A 17398-nucleotide genomic window follows, 5' to 3' on the forward strand; every position below is an offset into this window, starting at 1 on the left:
AAAAAAAAAGTATGCACACTTAGTCAAGCACAAAACCACTAACAATGAATAAAATAGCAATTTATAAGGCATTACAGTACACCACAGCACAGCTTCTCAAATCAGAAAGAATTGTTTTATTTTCTATAACAGCAACTCAGCAACATGACAGGTCATGTAACATACAGTGCACTGTCCATGATACACAGCAAATTTTAAAGTGTTATAGTCACACTCACAGTGTTAAAATTAACACTTATCCAGAGTTTATATAGGTCCACAATAAATAGAGTTACCTTTACACTTTAAATAGTGTTATTTTTTTCTACACTCTCATAGAAACTGTGTGTGACTCTTGTGGCTTTGCATGCAGACTTTGACAACAGAAACACTAACATTTAACCTATTTCAAAAGCTTTGCACGCAATTCCTTTACTCTGGGAGACTCACTGGTAAGACCAACATCAATGTTGTAGATTGTAGTCTGCAGGAAGATAAAGATGTTGACAAGGGCTTACTCATACGACAGGTTGAACACATAGTGGACTTTGAAGAGTTCATCTGTAGCACTCAAGGAGCTGGTTCCTGTGCAAAGGATGAGGTGCTTATCCACAACCATGTAGAATTTGTCAATCCTGCCCTTGATCCTCCCTAATGCCAGTAGATACAGCTGGCGGCCCTCCCCAGCACTGAGATGGCCTTCAATACTGGTGGATGACTGGAAAAAAAAAACAGCAACAATAAAAATTAGATTAAAAATAAAAAATATAGACCAATTATGATTTGCAATGATGAAATCTGTCAAATGAAATCCATGAAATGTGGTCCTTAACATATTCTTCAACTTTGTGATGAAAAATGTGCTATAATCATAATTAAGAAACACATCAAACCTTCTTAATTCAATATGTGCAAAATAAAACCGGTTTGTATCATTCTTTATGTATTACTGGCAACTTCAGGACAACTTCATAAAAGGAATATTTCAACCAAAAAAGAAAATTTGCTGATACACCCTCAGGCCACCCAAGATTTATATGACTTTCTTTCTTCATCCGAACACAAAGAATTTTCAGAGGAAATTCGAGTTCTGTAAGTCAATAGAATGCACGTGAATGGGTGCCATCTTTTTGAGCGTCCAAAATGTACATTTAGACAGCTTCACAGTAATAAAAGAACAGTTATTCAAAGAGCTGACAAGTGGCACAGATTTAAAGTTAAAAACATTTTGATTAGCAATTTGTTTTCAAATTCTCGAATTTAGAAAGAAAGTCACATACATCATGGTTGACTTGAGAATGAGTACATAATCAGCAAATTAAAATTTTTGGGTGATTGATTCCTTCAAGTATATAACCATAATAATAATAATAATAATAATAATAATAATAATAATAATAATAATAATAAAACAATTCACAAAGACATCACGACAGTCAGTTGGACTGATCTTAGAGTTCTTCCTCCCAGAAGAAGGTACAACAACAACAACAACAACAACAATAATAGTAAAACTAAGGATGCCCCACCAGTGTAACACTGGGTTTGTTTCTCTATCCCAAACGCATTTTCTTTTGTCCTCAGGATATTGTTACACTGGAGCCCTTAAAAGAATGTCTGAAATTCTATAATTTATTGACCTTCAGGCAATCCAGCAAAAAATTTTCCTCTGGACATCTTACAGTTAAGCTTAAATGTGGACTGCCTTCAATCAATTCGTGGAAGATCTCTACCTTGGTGTCTGTATCATCGAAGCCTTGAAGAGCTGCAGTTGTTGCAAGCCCGAATTTGCTTTTAACTGAAAAGTCATTTTATCAATGGCATGAACGTAGACATTTAATTTATTTGTTCATATTTAAGTCAAACCTAAAAGGGGTCATGGCATAAGAAATCTAAATCTAAAATAAAATTGTCCTTAATCTTTTAACATATAGGAGGTCATTGTACCATTAAAACGTCCTGCAGGTTACATAGCTTAATTCATCTTTTCAGTACATAAAGAGCATTTATCCAAAAATGGCTCATTTGGATGTGGCAGGATTTGTGACATCACACGGGCAAATACATTTGTATATGACTGACCCTACAGCAAGACTTGGTGTAGCGACTACCAATAGGAGTGAAGACAGTAGAGTGCACGTGATCCGTGGCCATGGGTGGTTACATTGATGTCTTAACAGTAAAAGACAAAAAAACTGTCATTTCAGTCAGAGGATCAGACAAAGCATAGAAACAAGTTATAAATTACTACATTTTGTATGTTTTTTGTCCAAAAAAAACTTTACTAATATTACAATTACACCTCAGGGAAGATTTTTAAAAAATCATGTCATGATCCCTTTAATAACTTATCACATACAAATAGCACAACTTTGAAACATGGAGACAAGTCATGTGGACTTCTGATGTCAGCTTATTTCTCAAGCATAATTGATACATGACTATCTACAGCACATTTCTAAGCAGTAGCACAAGCTTACCTTGTGTTCTCAAGGCCATGTTGATAACGCTGCTCTTGATCTTTCAAAGCTCAAGCAGGAATTGCAACAATTCATTATCCTTATTAAAAACAGGTGAAATCTAGGAGTGTTCATGGTGTTGTTTCAGTAGTTCCCTTGTTGGGGTTTTTCTTTGCTTCAAATAAGCTGTACCTGGGTCAAAATAAGTTAGCGCCTCACTTTTCCTTCCATGTTGAAATTTATCCACGTCTGAATCTTGTGATGAAACTGTGAGGACAAAACTGTTTTTCAAACAGAACTATATTGTAGTGAGAACAAGGTTTGTCAAAAATGTAGAAAAATGATCATTCCCATCCGGTATTGTTAGAGCAAGTAAAAAAATGTCAGAGAACACATGATACACTCGCTAGCACAGTAATCTTAAGTATTTGAATAGATATGTTAAATAGATATGATAGTTAATATATATATGATAAATTTCATTTCAAATATCCCTGTCTATCTTGCCTCTGTGCACAATATCATACCTTCTGTATCTGCATGTGAGTGTTTATTTGAAATTGAGACACAATGCCTAGGGAACTGATCATCAATTTCTTCTGAAGACATGTGTGGAAGAATTAGTCTTAACATGAGCTTAATTTCCTAATTGAATGTGAACTTAATCATAGATATAATCTAAATAGGTGATGTGCTTTTATTTTCCTTACTCCGCCACTGCCTGACCTTTGAAGATTTAACATGTTTAACTTTCTTTTCAGCTAGGGTGCCAGTGGAGTGCATGGTGAAAATCCATGTTCCTACATTCATACGTTATGTTAGATGCCAGACAATTTTAGGTTGAAGGTAGTTCATAAAAATAATAATAAAATGAATTTTAAAAAAAAACTGAATATGAAAATGAATCAAGACAGATCCAAATAAACAATAAAGTTCCAATGAAAAGTAAATCTACATATTCTCTTCCTCTAAATTGTTCAGTACTTGTGATATAGATTAAATATGCAGATGATGTAACTAAATTGTTCAGTGCTTGTGATATAGATTAAATATGCAGATGATGTAAACTATGGATTTCATCCAATGCTATTTTTCAAAACATAAATGTTGTGTGTAGTTTGTTATCAGATTGTTTAGATGTACATCACACATCTGATGAACAAGATTTCCTCTCCCGTGCTGTAATGATGGCTGGAAACTAGGTCTTAATGGCACATACTGTAGAAAGGTCATATAGAACATAGAGAAATCTCACTGGGAATTAAGTCACCTTTCACGTTGCCTTTCATTCTGATCACAACCAGACAGTTATATTGTTTTCAAAGTTTAGTCTTTGTTTAGCCTTTTTTTTTGATGCTGAAGAAGCAAAAATCTAAGGAACCCGTAACCTTCAGACTAATGATTTGCAACGTCTGCACACGATGCTTGAAAAGAAACATGTGTATCAAACTTGAAAAGGTAGAAAGGGGTTCTATGAATTAGTTAATGGGTCTCTCTCTCTCTCTTTATATCTCTATTAAAGTAGTGCTTAAACAGATACATAGCAGACAAATATACATATCGACAGTTTTATTTGGTACATGCATATTAACTTAATCTTCACCTATCATTCTTCCTTGTTAACAAAATCTGTCACCACCTAATAAAACAGTTTAAATCACTAACCAAAGTAAGTACACAAACTGAAGCTATGATAAAAGAACAAAAACAATGAACCTTTCTTAAAGAAATTTCTAAATCCTCTGTACAAGTAAATGGCTGTGCCATCTGTCCATTAAATAAATGCCAGTCCTTCAGGCTGAAAAATAAGTATCAAAATATTCTGCAGTAGTTTGGCACTGTGACTCAAAAAGATGTTTTTCATCTGACATCTGAAAGCTAACTACTGTCCCCAACTGCTGTACAATACTGATAATGCTCTTACACTTAAGGCAAGAGCCTTGGCAGACCTTGCTAAATAATATCATTATGATTTTTCCTTATAATGTCTTATATTTAATAAAATATATTCTTGTATATATTATTTTATTTTTTGCCATTTCTTATACGTTGACGTGGGAGAAGAGGGGCCAATGGGCAATACTGGTGCGAAGGTAAGCCTGCACAAGGACATGTCTTTGCAACTGTAAGTGACTAGTCAACTTAATCCTTCACACGGTATTCATTAGGTGCCATAAGTTTCTGCTACTCTATGGATCATGCTGAAGTTTGAACAAAATGGTTTGACTTAATATACGCACAAGTAGTGTACAAGTCATTTCTTCCTAATTTGTGTATTAACTTTTATTGTATGCCTAAATACAACAACAGTTATTTGCCAGATTCAGATGCTCCTAAACAAATTATTATAAAGTATGAGTTGGTAACTGATCAACAAAGACTGTACTATCATTTCTAATATAATGCATTTAATATAGAAAAATATTTTCACTGAAATATGTCAGATCATTTTTTTTACACTAGTTTACACTAAATGTCTAATATTCTGTTCTGTTGGAAATATGCCTTAACTGTTCAATTATTTTGGAACCTTTAAAAATAACTCACCTGCTTCTATACCTTTGGCTTATAGTGTATATGTCTGCTCACTGTCATAAACCCATACAAGGAAATAAAAAGTAAAAATTTTGACTCCAGATCAGGAGTGGGTGAAGACATACTGGTGATCTATATTATATATACGTACCTTAGATAATGCCTCTCTCTCTGAGGGTATTGTTGAATCTTCCCAAGTCGAAGTACTGTAGAACTCCTAAGCATTAGATCACCCCGATTACTCTTGTATACTCTTTCCATGCCATCGTGCTCTTTGCCTGACAAAGACATTCACAAAACATATTTGGCAGTTGGGGCCTAATTCTAAAATCACCAGATATCAAATGTACAACAGTTTTGTCTTGTTACCAACACATATTAAAAATATTTAAACCTCACGTAATGTAGTCACGGGGTGTGTACATTTTTCACACTACTTGAAGAGTGGGGATCCTTATAGACTGTGGAACAGAAATGTTCCCATTGTGTCTCCACCAATTTATTTCACATTGGAGTACAACTATTTTTCTTTTGTACCATTATGAATGAAACAACCATTTCTTTTAAAACATCATCTTTAAATGTTTTTTTCTACCTCCTTAAGAACCCTCAGACTTAAGACACGATCTTTGGAGTTCTTGATGCCCTGCTCAGGGTTAAACAACAACGTCTTTACAATATCTTCATGAAGAAATTGTCAAACTAACATCTTGGTTTTTCTTGGTGCAAAAGTCACTTGTTGGTGAAATACACCGCGTTCTTCTAGGGGTATAAGGATTTCTCGGAGCAGCCATTGCAACAGATAGTTGCAGAGTTTCTTCTGTGTTTTAACTACAATGTTTTAACCATTATTTAAGCACTTAGACGCATGACTCTCTCCTTAATTCGTTAACATAAACACATTTGTAAGCATTCTGGTCAGCAAAACCCCAGAAAACACCTGTCTCTCTCTCACACAGACAGACAACTGCCAGGAAAGGTCACACATTCATGTCAAACAGTGCTACAGAGGTCATAAATGTACACAACTTAACTTAACTGTCAGCCAGCGGGAACATGTGATGTGAAAGCATAGACAAGAGCATAAGTATTTAGCAACAGTTCTATGCAAGTATCCTCGTTGGTGAACCATTTTCAGAAAACTTGTTTATAGTTGAAACAAAACGCACGATTCTTTTAAACAGCACTTTTAAACGTTTTACCTCCTAAAAGGTTTATGTTTAGAAGGTATGTAAAAACATTTTTAAAATTTCTTTGGCCATATCGATGGTTTATCTGTTTCAGGGGTTTTTGTTTCAGTAAATTTTTATTCATAGTCAAGCCGTTCTCCCAAAAACGTAATCAACAATTGTTTTCATTTATTTCACAAGCAAACATTCTGCTCATATATGTTCACATTCAACCATCATGCTTTTTCTAAAAATGTAGTTACACAATCCCTCACATAATAACACACATGTTTACCCAATATTAACCATTTGATACTCTTTTTCTTACATCAGATGTATTTCACCTAAACCATACTTAAGCTTCAGAATAAAACAATACCACAAAAAGTAATTTCAGAAAACAACATTCTCTTATACCACAAAAAGGTATACATTGTGTGTAATTAATACTGGGAGAAGCACGTTTCACAACAGTCTCATTAACATAAAGACATTGTCAGCAAACCCCCAGGAAACACATCACCCTATCTCTCTCTCTCTCTCCACTTAAACTTATCTCCATACATTAATACATTATATGTATTTTAGACTAGCATTACTATACCATTCTGTCTGAAAATTAAGCTTAATTTTTGACAGGGGTTTGAATGTTTTCAGATAGAGAGTATATATTTATAAGCAAAATGCTCAGGTACAGGTCTAATACACAAATCCCGGACTATTGTGGTTGTTTAAAACTAGTTGTATGTAAAAGATTGTTCAAAGTACTCAGAGATATAATTCCACAGCCTATGATGAAAATATGGAAATACATGCCAGGCAAAAACTAAGGACAATGAGCTCAATAGACTTATCTAGACTTCTGATACTTTTCTGGCAGAACAGATCATGGCTCCCTATATGGTCACATTCTGTGTTTTGTCTTTCATAGATGAAGGAGTGTATGCCCCGGATTATATGGAATCCCTGGTGCCAAGGTTTGTGGCACATTATCTCCAATCATGGGAAAACTTCCATATCTTTAAAAACCTTTCAGATTTTTACATTTTGTTATTTATTTAATTAATTTATTTATTTTTGCAGTGCAGATTTAATGGATATATTTTGTAACATCAATCACAGGCAGAGCATATTTTTAACATGAATCCACCAAAAGAGTGTTGAAGTTCATTTGAAAAATACATTTATGTGGCTACACACACTTAAAATGTCCACAATTCTAATACATCTTCCACATTCAGACACAATCTAGTATTTTCTGATGGATTAGTAACACAAACTGATACTTACCACAAAAGTAATTTCAGAAACAAAGATTCACTTAAACCACAAATGTACACATTGGTAGGGGTCGTAAAACACTGAAACGCACGACTCGTCCCTTAATTCATTAACATAAACACATTGTAATTGTGGGCAGCAAACCCCCAGGAAACACATGACACTATCTTTAATTCTCTCTCTCTCTCTCTCTCTCTCTCTCTCTCTCTCTCTCTCTCTCTCTCTCTCTCACACACACACACACACACACTTCAGACACTGTCACCAGAGCTCATAAATTTACACAACCTACAGAACTGTCAGCTGAGGAAACACATTGTATATGTTCAGTGTATATCTTCACATTCAACCATCATGCTTTTTCTAACAATGTAGCTACACAAACAAAATCCCCCACACAGTAACACACATGTATACCCAATATAACAATCTGCTAATTTTTTTCTTACATCAGACGTATTTCACCTAAACCATCCTTAAGCTTCAAAATAAAACAATACCACAAAAAGTAATTCCAGAAAACAAACATTCTCTTATACCACAAAAAGGTATACATTTGTGTGTGATTAATACTGGGAGAAACTCGTTTCACAACAGTCTCATTGACATAGACACATTTGTTGGGGGAGATCCCCCACAATACATAAAACCCAAACCCCAGTTAAGGAAGGACACAACCCAGACATACAGGTGCCAGAATGACTCACTGATACAGTTGATAGGGTTACCCCTGATCCCTGGTGATAAATTTGGTGTACCTACAGGACTGTCAGTCAGGGGAGCACAAAGGGTCATAAATCATCAAACTACTTTGATTGACAGTTTGACAGAAAGTGTATGATATAAGTACTTACTGAGTGGCAAAAAGACTGAATGTACAGAGTGAATTCCGCGTTAACACAGCAAAAATGCATCTAAAATGGAAAAAAGTTGTTATGGGATCGACTGTGCTAACAGATTCAACAATAATTCAGAGCTGTCTTTTTACAGACTGCCATAAAACAATTCAGTCCTTTTTTACTAAGTCGAGCAGTGTAAGTGTAATTTTTTTTTTGGCAGGTGGTATTCATGTTGTACAATGATGATTAATTTACTACATATTTCTTTTTAAAAGCTGCCTATTTCCATTGATGAATAACAGGGGCTCATTCATTCTCTGACTGTGTTTTACCTTCACAAATATATCATGTTAGTAAGAGGAAGCAGTGCTAACTACAAACAAACTAGGTCTAGCTCGTTTATAGATTACCAGATACTATTATATAATAAAATAAAAATATTTGTAAATACCTGTCCACTTACAACCAGAATGTTTATTGGTGTTCTTGTAACTTTAATTTCTCTAACAAATCCCTCCTCAAAGTAGGACCAAGCCTCAAGGCTTTTGTATATCTTCAGGCTTCAGGTACATGTGAATGTCGGGAAAACTGATTTATGGCCACATGCCAATGTCCATGGACCACAGGTTCTTGGGCACATTGTAAGGATCACTGTCACTTTGTTGTAAGAGTCACTTTAAGCTGATAATCGTTAGTTATACTAGTGTTCTTGCAGCTTCCCCTATTAAAACCAGCCATTTTGCTCGATGTTTTGCCACTCAGTCCGGTCGAGGGGGCATGCTCTGGTGGGAAAGTGACGTCAACACATACCCTCTATTAGTAAATATTAGCTGAATTCAATTATATTAGGACATCAGGCTAACTGAGACAGCATTTGTTTTCTGGCCTGATAAGTCAAAAATTAAGTTAATGAGCTCTTGAAGTGGAAGTGCTTGACGAAAAAAACAAGAAGAAGAAGACTTCATGTCAGAGGTTAAAAAGGGGATGTGGTAAGCATGAAACAGTAAAAAAGGTAAGTACTCCAATATGCTTTGACAGCACAAATGTAATACATCTAATGTACATACATGTGACATAAATGTGCGTGTCAGTTTGAGGATGTGGTCTGCTCATTTTTTTGAGGCAAGAAAATGAATTTCCTGTTTGTGTGTGTGTGTGTGTGTGTAATTGTAGTATAACTGTAGATATACATATGGCGTGTGTGTGTGTGTGTTGTATACGTGTATATGCATGTACGGAGTGTGTGTGTGTGTGTGTGTGTGTGAGTGAGTGTTGGATAAGTGTATATGCATGTATGGAGTGTTGTTGTGTGTATGTGTGAGAGTTGTAAATGTGCATATGTACGCATGGAGTGTGTGTGTGTGTGTGTGTGTGTGTGTGTGTGTGTGTGTGTGTGTGTGTGTGTGTGTGTGTGAGAGAGTTTTGAATAAGTGTATAAGCATGTATGGAGTGTGTGTGTGTGTGTGTGTGTGTGTGTATGTGTGTGTGTGTGTGTGTGTGTGTGTGTGTGTGTGTTTGTATAGCCACTGTCCTTATAAATCGCATTAGTCCTTATAATACCGTTTTGTCATGCACATGGCTTGTGCATCTAATTATCAGTTGTCCTCATAATTATGTATATTGTCAGGTTGATAGATTATAAGTTGTATTGTGTATAAACAAACTCTGAAGTCAGATCTGCGTTGTATGGCTCAAAATAGTTTTTTTTTTATATACATCACATCTCTGTCGAGCAAGTGTAAAGGGGTGTCCCCCTAATGTAGGAAAAAACTGTTTGGGGTGCAGTGTCCTTGTAGTTCACAAAAACCTGTATGTGTGTTGACATGTTTTCAGCAGCAGCAGTATAAGAATATTCAACAGGAGCTTGAATGGAAGTTTGACTCAATGAATTGTGAAAAAGCCATTATGAGTGAAAATCATCACACTCCAATAATTATCAGCTTTACTGAAACTCAGCAACATCGTAAACACCGGAATTAGCGCTTTCTGTGTGTTACTGTTAGCATTACAGGATAAACAGATGAATTATTGTGTAATAACATGCTCAGACTCAGAATAACCCGTGTGTTAATAACCTAAATGAGTTCTTCATCAGGTGAATTAAAGTGAAGAAACACAGCGAGATGTGAAATGAGATCATTATTTAATAGAAGTGTGTAAATCTCCAGATTGTTTACACTCTGACACAAATATCGTCACACTTATTAACTTTAAGAAAGTTTTCTTTAAACACCTACACTGTTTTTATATATGTTATGTAATATTATTATGTTATTATATTATATAATAATGTTTGATTTTGTTCTCGCTCCCTCTCTCTTTCTCCCTCTCTCTGTATACTAATGGATTTTGTGTTATTTCAGTCTTTTGTTGTTGATGTTGTTTTTTTAACTCCAGGTAAATGTGCATTTTAAAAGATTTTAATATTAATAAAAGTGTGTATCTGGATCTGTGCTTCTGTTTCTACTGAAATGTCAGAAGTTTAAGACTTTACATCAGATTATTAAAACACTGCAAACAGTTGTGTAAATATGTACCCGTTTGTTTGTTTGTTTTTAACTGTATTTCAGCAAACTAAAAGCAGAAAAAGCAACATAAAGACTTTTTACTTTGTTTTGTTTTCTCTTAGAAAATATTTGAAATTAATATTCATATAAATCAATTTCTTTTTATGAACTGTAAGGTCAAAAATATTCTGTCAAAATAGCAAAGTATACCATAAGTTACGTAACAAGACTTGGACAGGAAGTAAGTGCAGTAAGTAAGTGCTCCAGTAGCTGCCAGCTACTCTTGAAGCATTCCTTTGAACAGAAGAACGCTTCCTGGAGACCCAGTTTCTTGCAGGTAAGGCATTGTAGCTGATTCTCTCTCCCGCAGCCCTCAGACATGCATCTCAGTGTCTTCTCCACCACGTCGACTGGAACCTGAGGTGAAGCTGCAGATTCGAGCATGTTCACCCACTTTGGAGCTACGGAGTCTAGCATGTCCACCCACTTGTAGAAAAGGTGGAAGGGTGGGTCAGGCTGGGGCTTTCCATTGACCTGCCAACCCAGTAGCTCCAGACCACGAAGATGTCCTGGCCGGTAGAACTCCTCGACAAAAAGTTCCACGAACTGGGTGACGTCATGGAGAGCGGGGGACCCAGTACTGACCAGTTGCTCCATCCAGTCCCTGGCCCGGCTGCAAAACCAGGACACCAAGAACCTGATCCACTGGCTCTTAGTAGGCTTGGGATATGCCAGGCTGCAGAAATAAACCTGGCAGCTGCAGAGGAATTCCAGCAGGTAGCTCCCCAATCGTGCTGTCACCGGTGGGAGTTCAGAGGCGAACCTTTGTGGGAACTGCACAGACTGGGAACACGGCCAGCAATCCAAGCATCTCCCAATAAGGTGCCGTCCTGCTACTTCCATGGTAGGGGGCAATATTCTGTTACATAGTAAGACTTGGACAGGAAGTAAGTGCAGGAGTAAAGTCTTTATTTACACTTAAGTCACTGCACGAGGAGGCAGGAAACAAGGTCTGCACAAAAACTTACAGCTGAAACAAGAAACCTGAACTTAAACATTTGTCCTTTAACTAGAAATGAGGCATGCAACTATCGTCTAACCATGACATGAAAAGCTCATGTAACTAGGACATGAAACTCTTGTTTAACAAAGAAATGAAGCTATCATTTAACTATGGCATAAACACTTGTTTAATTCTAGCATGAAACACTCGTTTAACTATGGCATAAACACTCGTTTAACTCTGGCATGAAACACTCGTTTAACTATGGTGACGTGGCAATTTAAGTACGTCGCTTGATATATATTTGCCACTTGTGAACCACGCCACCAGACTCTATTATCTGAAGCAAAGACGCAATTCACAGGCCTGCCCTGGTATGACAGAGCTATGCAATGTCTCGTTCCCTTCTCAGGGAACAGGGTTACATGCATAACCTCGACATTCCCTTTCAAAGGAAACTTCAACGTTGCATTTAGCATAACAGTATGGGAACGGGAATACCCACTCCGTCATACGAAGGGTACGGCCTGTTCAAAAGGACCCAAGCCCGAGGGTCACTGCAAGATAATCGAGCCCGGGGTGGAATGAATATCCAGGCTATACTAACGAATTAATATGTGTGGCGTAGACCATCCTGCAGCAGCACACACATCCTGCAAGGATACCACTTTGGACAAAGCCTTTGAGGAGGCGACCGCCGTAGTGGAATGAGCTCTTATGCCCAGAGGCGTGGCGAGATTGCTTCCACTATCCAATTAGTGATGCGCTGCTTTGACACAGCATCACTTTTACTGTCACCACCGAAGAAGACCAGCAGCTGCTCCGACTTACGCCACTAGCCGGAGCGGTAGACTTTAATGGAGCCCTTAATGGACACAGCAGGTGCATCCTCTCTTGTTCCGGTGTGAGGAACGGAGGAGGGCAGAAAGCCTGCAACACCACAGGGTGGGCAGCCGATGTAGGCACTTTAGGAATATAATCCGGTCTAGGATACAGGAAGGCCTTGGCTAATCCAGGGGCAAAGTCAAGGCAGGAAGGGGCAACAGAGAGCTTGTAGACCTCCCACTCGCTTGAGAGATGTTAGGGCCAGCAGAAGAGCTACCTTTAGAGTCAGAAGCTTCTCAGAGGCTGACTCTAAGGGCTCAAATGGGGCCCCTGACAGACCTTCCAAGACCACAGAAAGGTCCCAGGAAGGTATGCGCAGCCTGAAGATGGGCCTCAGCCATCTGACACCATGCATGAACCTCGAAGTTAGAGTATGTTGCCCCACAGAGGCTCCATCAACCGGGGCGTGGCTGGCCGAAACAGCGGCCACGTAAACCTGGTTGTAGAAGGAGCCAACCCTGATGAGAAATGTTCTTGTAAGAACTCCAGGACTGTAGCTATTGCACAGTTCACTGGGTCTAGCTGACGTTCCTCACACCACAAGACAAAAAGCCGCCACTTGAGCGCATACAATTTCCTTGATGGTGGTGCTCTAGCGTTTAACATGGTCTCTACAACCTCAATTGTGAGACCAGAATCTATGAGCTGGTGCCCCTCAGGGGCCAGACCCACAGTTTCCATAGTCCTGGCCGAGGGTGATAAATCAGCCCTCCGGCTTGAGACAGTAGATCCCTGCAGATGGGAATCTTCCAAGGAGTACCGTCAAGTTGGGGAAATTATCTCTGAGAACCATATTCAAGCTGGCCAATAAGTTGCTACTAGCAGCAGATGTAGACGGTCTTCGCGAACACTCGCTACAACTTGTGGAAGCAGAGCAATCGGGGGAAAAGCATATAGACGTAACCTAGGCCACGTGTGCACCATGGCATCCAGCCCCAATGGTGCGGGAGGAGTGAGAGCGAACCACAATGGGCAGTGTGTTGTCTCCTTGGAGGTGAACACATCCACTTCCGCTTGTCTGAACCATCGCCATATGGACTCCACCACTTGTGGATGGAGCCTCCAACCCCCGGGCCTCAGCCCCTGCCTTGACAGGATATCTGCCCCTACATTCCGGCTGCCCAGAATGTACATGGCACTCACTGACAAGAACTTTCCCTCTGCCCAGAGAAGGATTAGTTGCGCCTGCTTGAACAGGGGGCGTGAACGTAATCCTCCCTGGTGGTTGATATATGAGACCACTGCTGTGCTGTCTGACACAATTAGCACATGGTGACCTCTCAACTGAGAAAGAAAGAGTTTCAGTGCTAGGAATGCGGCCCGCATCTCTAGGCGATTTATATGCCACTCCAGATGAGGGCCGCTCCAAAGACCGTGAGCTGGACAGCCATTTAAGACTGCACCCCAGCCCATGAGGGACGTGTCTGTCATTACCGTCTTGCGGTAAGGAGACGCCCATAGAGTGTGACCCAAGGCTAGAAACTGCGGGCACCTCCAATACCCAGAGCACATAGGCATCGCCGTGTGACACTGATTACTCTCAGAGGTTTCATCCTCGGATGAAACCCCTGACTTTTCAGCCACCACTGAAACGGTCTCATGTGCAATAGGCCCAAAGGTATGACGTTGGCTGCTGCTGCCATAAGGCCCAACAGTCTCTAGTAGACACTGGAAGGGATTCCCAGACCTTGCTTTATCTTGCTCAAAGTTGATAGGATCGATCCTATGCATGTTGGGGATAGAAACGCCCTCATTGAAGTAGAATTCCATATAACCCCTAGAAAAGATGTCCTCTGCACTGGAGAAAGCATACTTTTCTTGAGGTTCAACCTGAGCCCCAAGCTCCTCATGTGGGCGAGAACAACATCTCGATGTTGAACTGCCTGTTCCCTGGATCGTGCTAGAATTAACTAGTCGTCCAGGTAGTTTAGTACACGGATGCCAGGGAGCCAGAGCAGCATCCATGCACTTTGTGAAGGTGCAAGGAGATAAAGCTAGCCCGAAGGGAAGAACCCAAAATTGGTATGTGTTGTCTCCAAACACAAACCTCAGGAACTTCCTGTGGCTGGGCGATATTCCTATGTGGAAATATGCATCTTTCAGATCTATCGTCACAAACCAGTCCTCGGACTGAATCTGTGGCACAAGTTTGAGCGTCAGCATCTTGAACCTGTATGTCCGCAGAGTATGATTCAGATGACACAGATCTAAAATTGGCCGTATACTCCCATCTTTTTTGCGGACCAGGCAATAATGGCTGTTAAAACCTCCTTCCCTTAGAGAACGGAGTACATGTTCTATGGCCCCTTTGTCCATAAGGGAACGTACTTCCGGCTCTGGTCTGTGCTGACTACCGTGGTGAGCACACCTCTGAACCAGGGGGGTCGAGCTATAAACTGGACATGGTAACCCTTTTCTACGGTAGACAAAACCCATGGAGTCACATTTGGCAGTAGTTTCCACGCTGCCCGATGGTCTTTTAGTGACGTTAACTATTCGACATTCTACTGGAGGGAAAGCATCAGATTTTTTTTGCCCTGTGATAGCTTGCTGACCAAACACTGAAAACTTGGGAACCGCCTTGGCTAGGGGTCTAGCTAGCACTGGGGGCTACCTGCCCTAACAACCTCATATCCCGTGATACGTCCCTCCATGGCCCCTCAGGACTACTCTTCTTTGCTTGCTTGGACTTTATGACCATTCTCAGATCAGGCCTAGTAGCAGACCATGACTGTGGCCACCCGGTTCCCCTGGCTGTCTATGGGGGTTGGCGGGCTGCCATACTCACCTTCTGGGTCTCCCTCGCACTAGTGCTGGCCGGGTGAGCTTGAGACAACAGGGAAGGAACTGGCTTTTTTGAATGCCGTCATACGTCGAGCTCACTCAGCAGGTCTGCTTGGTAGGCCTGCAACACTGACATTGTCTGCAGTGACCCACAAGCAAGACTACTACTGCATAGGCCTTGCCCACCAATGCCACGGTGGCCTTACACAGTGGTTTGGATGGCAAAGCCAGCCCCTCTAATTACCTGCCATCGATGGAGAGAGGTAGCTCGCAAGTGCCTCCTCCACCTTCAGCATAGCTAAATGGCCATACCGTTCATTCCCCACAACAGCCAAATAATCCAACATCATGGGTTATAAATGTGGCTTATGCATGGTTTTGCCCCCAGAAGCTTGATATTTTGTCATGCACCTCTGGAAGAAAGGGGAGTTTCTGCAGTGTGAGGGATTTACTTTCACTGGGGAGAAAAAGGCTCATCCAGAGTTAGTAATCACTTCAAGCCACTCTTTACATGCTGCTCTCAGTTTTTAGTACATCCTTCTGGCTCCTCAGCATCAGAGAGGAATTATAACTATTATTTTTGTGAGTGTGTGTTTTTTTTTCTTCACTTTTTTCCCTTTTGGCCTTCCATAGCAGACGGAGGAGTCGCGATGCGAGCTCCAAAATCCAGCAGAGAGCCAAACCCGGAAGACAGAACAAGAGATAGAGCAGTGCTCGTCTCCAACTCCTAAGAGATCCCCCGAACCTGAGATGGCTAGCTGCCTTGGCAGCAGCCGGCCCAGATCCGTGAGGCACCGAAACCCAACTCGCTTCGGCTTCCGAGAAGAGTGTGAGTCGCGAGCTGAGCTGCTTAATGCAGGCGTTACCATGCACAGCCTCTCGAGGCTGCCATCTCATGCTACATCCCTGAACACTTCACCCAGAAAGTGTGCGCTATTCCCGTGTTGAAACGGGAGCAAGCTCTAACACACTTCCTGGAATTCTTTCTCGCTCATTACTTCCCTCTCTTTTCTTTTCTTCTAAAAAAGGGACAGAAAAGTTAAGAGATTTTGAGAAAATATAGAGTAGCAATGAAGCGTTTTTTGTCACACAAACAACAGACATGCTGTCTCGCTGAAGATAATAAGGGTGGCGGCGCGCTTGATTGCCACGTCACCTGATCATGGCAGGCCTATAAGTAGAGGCATGATTTTACACAAGCTTCAGACACTGGGCACGCGCGCAAGGCGCTTCCCATACTGTTATGCTAAATGCAACGTCGAAGTTCCCTTTGAAAGGGAACATTGTTTAAACCCTTTCCCTTTATATACATATGTATATACATATGTATATGCATATGTATATATACATACATACATATATATATATATAAAGGGATATATACATATAAAGGGAAAGTAAATATAAGTGTAAATTGGATGCAGGAGTGCATGATTAGAATTAAGGTGTGTTCTGGGAATTGCAGTCTATGACAGCCATGTTTGTAGGCCATAGTGCAGGATGGGAATTGTAGTCACTGTCACTGGTTTGATGTGACATGACTATATATATATATATATATATATATATATATATATATATATATATATATATATATGTATATATATATATATAGTCATATATATATATATATATATATATATATATATATATATATATATATGTGTGTGTGTGTGTGTGTGTGTGTGTGTGTGTGTGTGTGTGTGTGTATATATATATATATATATATATATATATATACACACATACACACAGTATCTCATTTTTGTAAATATTTGATTATATCTTTTCATGTGACAACACTTAAGAAATGACACTTTGCTACAATGTAAAGTAGTGAGTGTACAGCTTGTGTAACAGTGTAAATTTGCTGTCCCCTCAAAATAACTCAACACACAGCCATTAATGTCTAAACTGCTGGCAACAAAAATGAGTACACCCCTAAAGGAAAATGTCC

The 17398-nt window shown here is 39.6% G+C and overlaps 1 long non-coding RNA gene across 1 annotated transcript; it reads right to left on the minus strand.

Annotated features, from left to right (window-relative positions):
- Positions 1–1449: 1449 nt before the first annotated feature.
- Positions 1450–7649, minus strand: LOC124629209 (uncharacterized). Its single transcript, XR_006984132.2, has 3 exons — positions 7433–7649; positions 5125–5251; positions 1450–2705 (listed from the first exon to the last, which is right to left on the minus strand). It is a non-coding gene; the product is annotated as an uncharacterized LOC124629209 (long non-coding RNA).
- Between the last annotated feature and the right edge of the window lie 9749 nt (positions 7650–17398).

Source organism: Ictalurus punctatus, chromosome 19 (assembly GCF_001660625.3).
Source record: "Ictalurus punctatus breed USDA103 chromosome 19, Coco_2.0, whole genome shotgun sequence".
In the NCBI taxonomy this organism is placed as follows: Eukaryota; Metazoa; Chordata; class Actinopteri; order Siluriformes; family Ictaluridae; genus Ictalurus; species Ictalurus punctatus.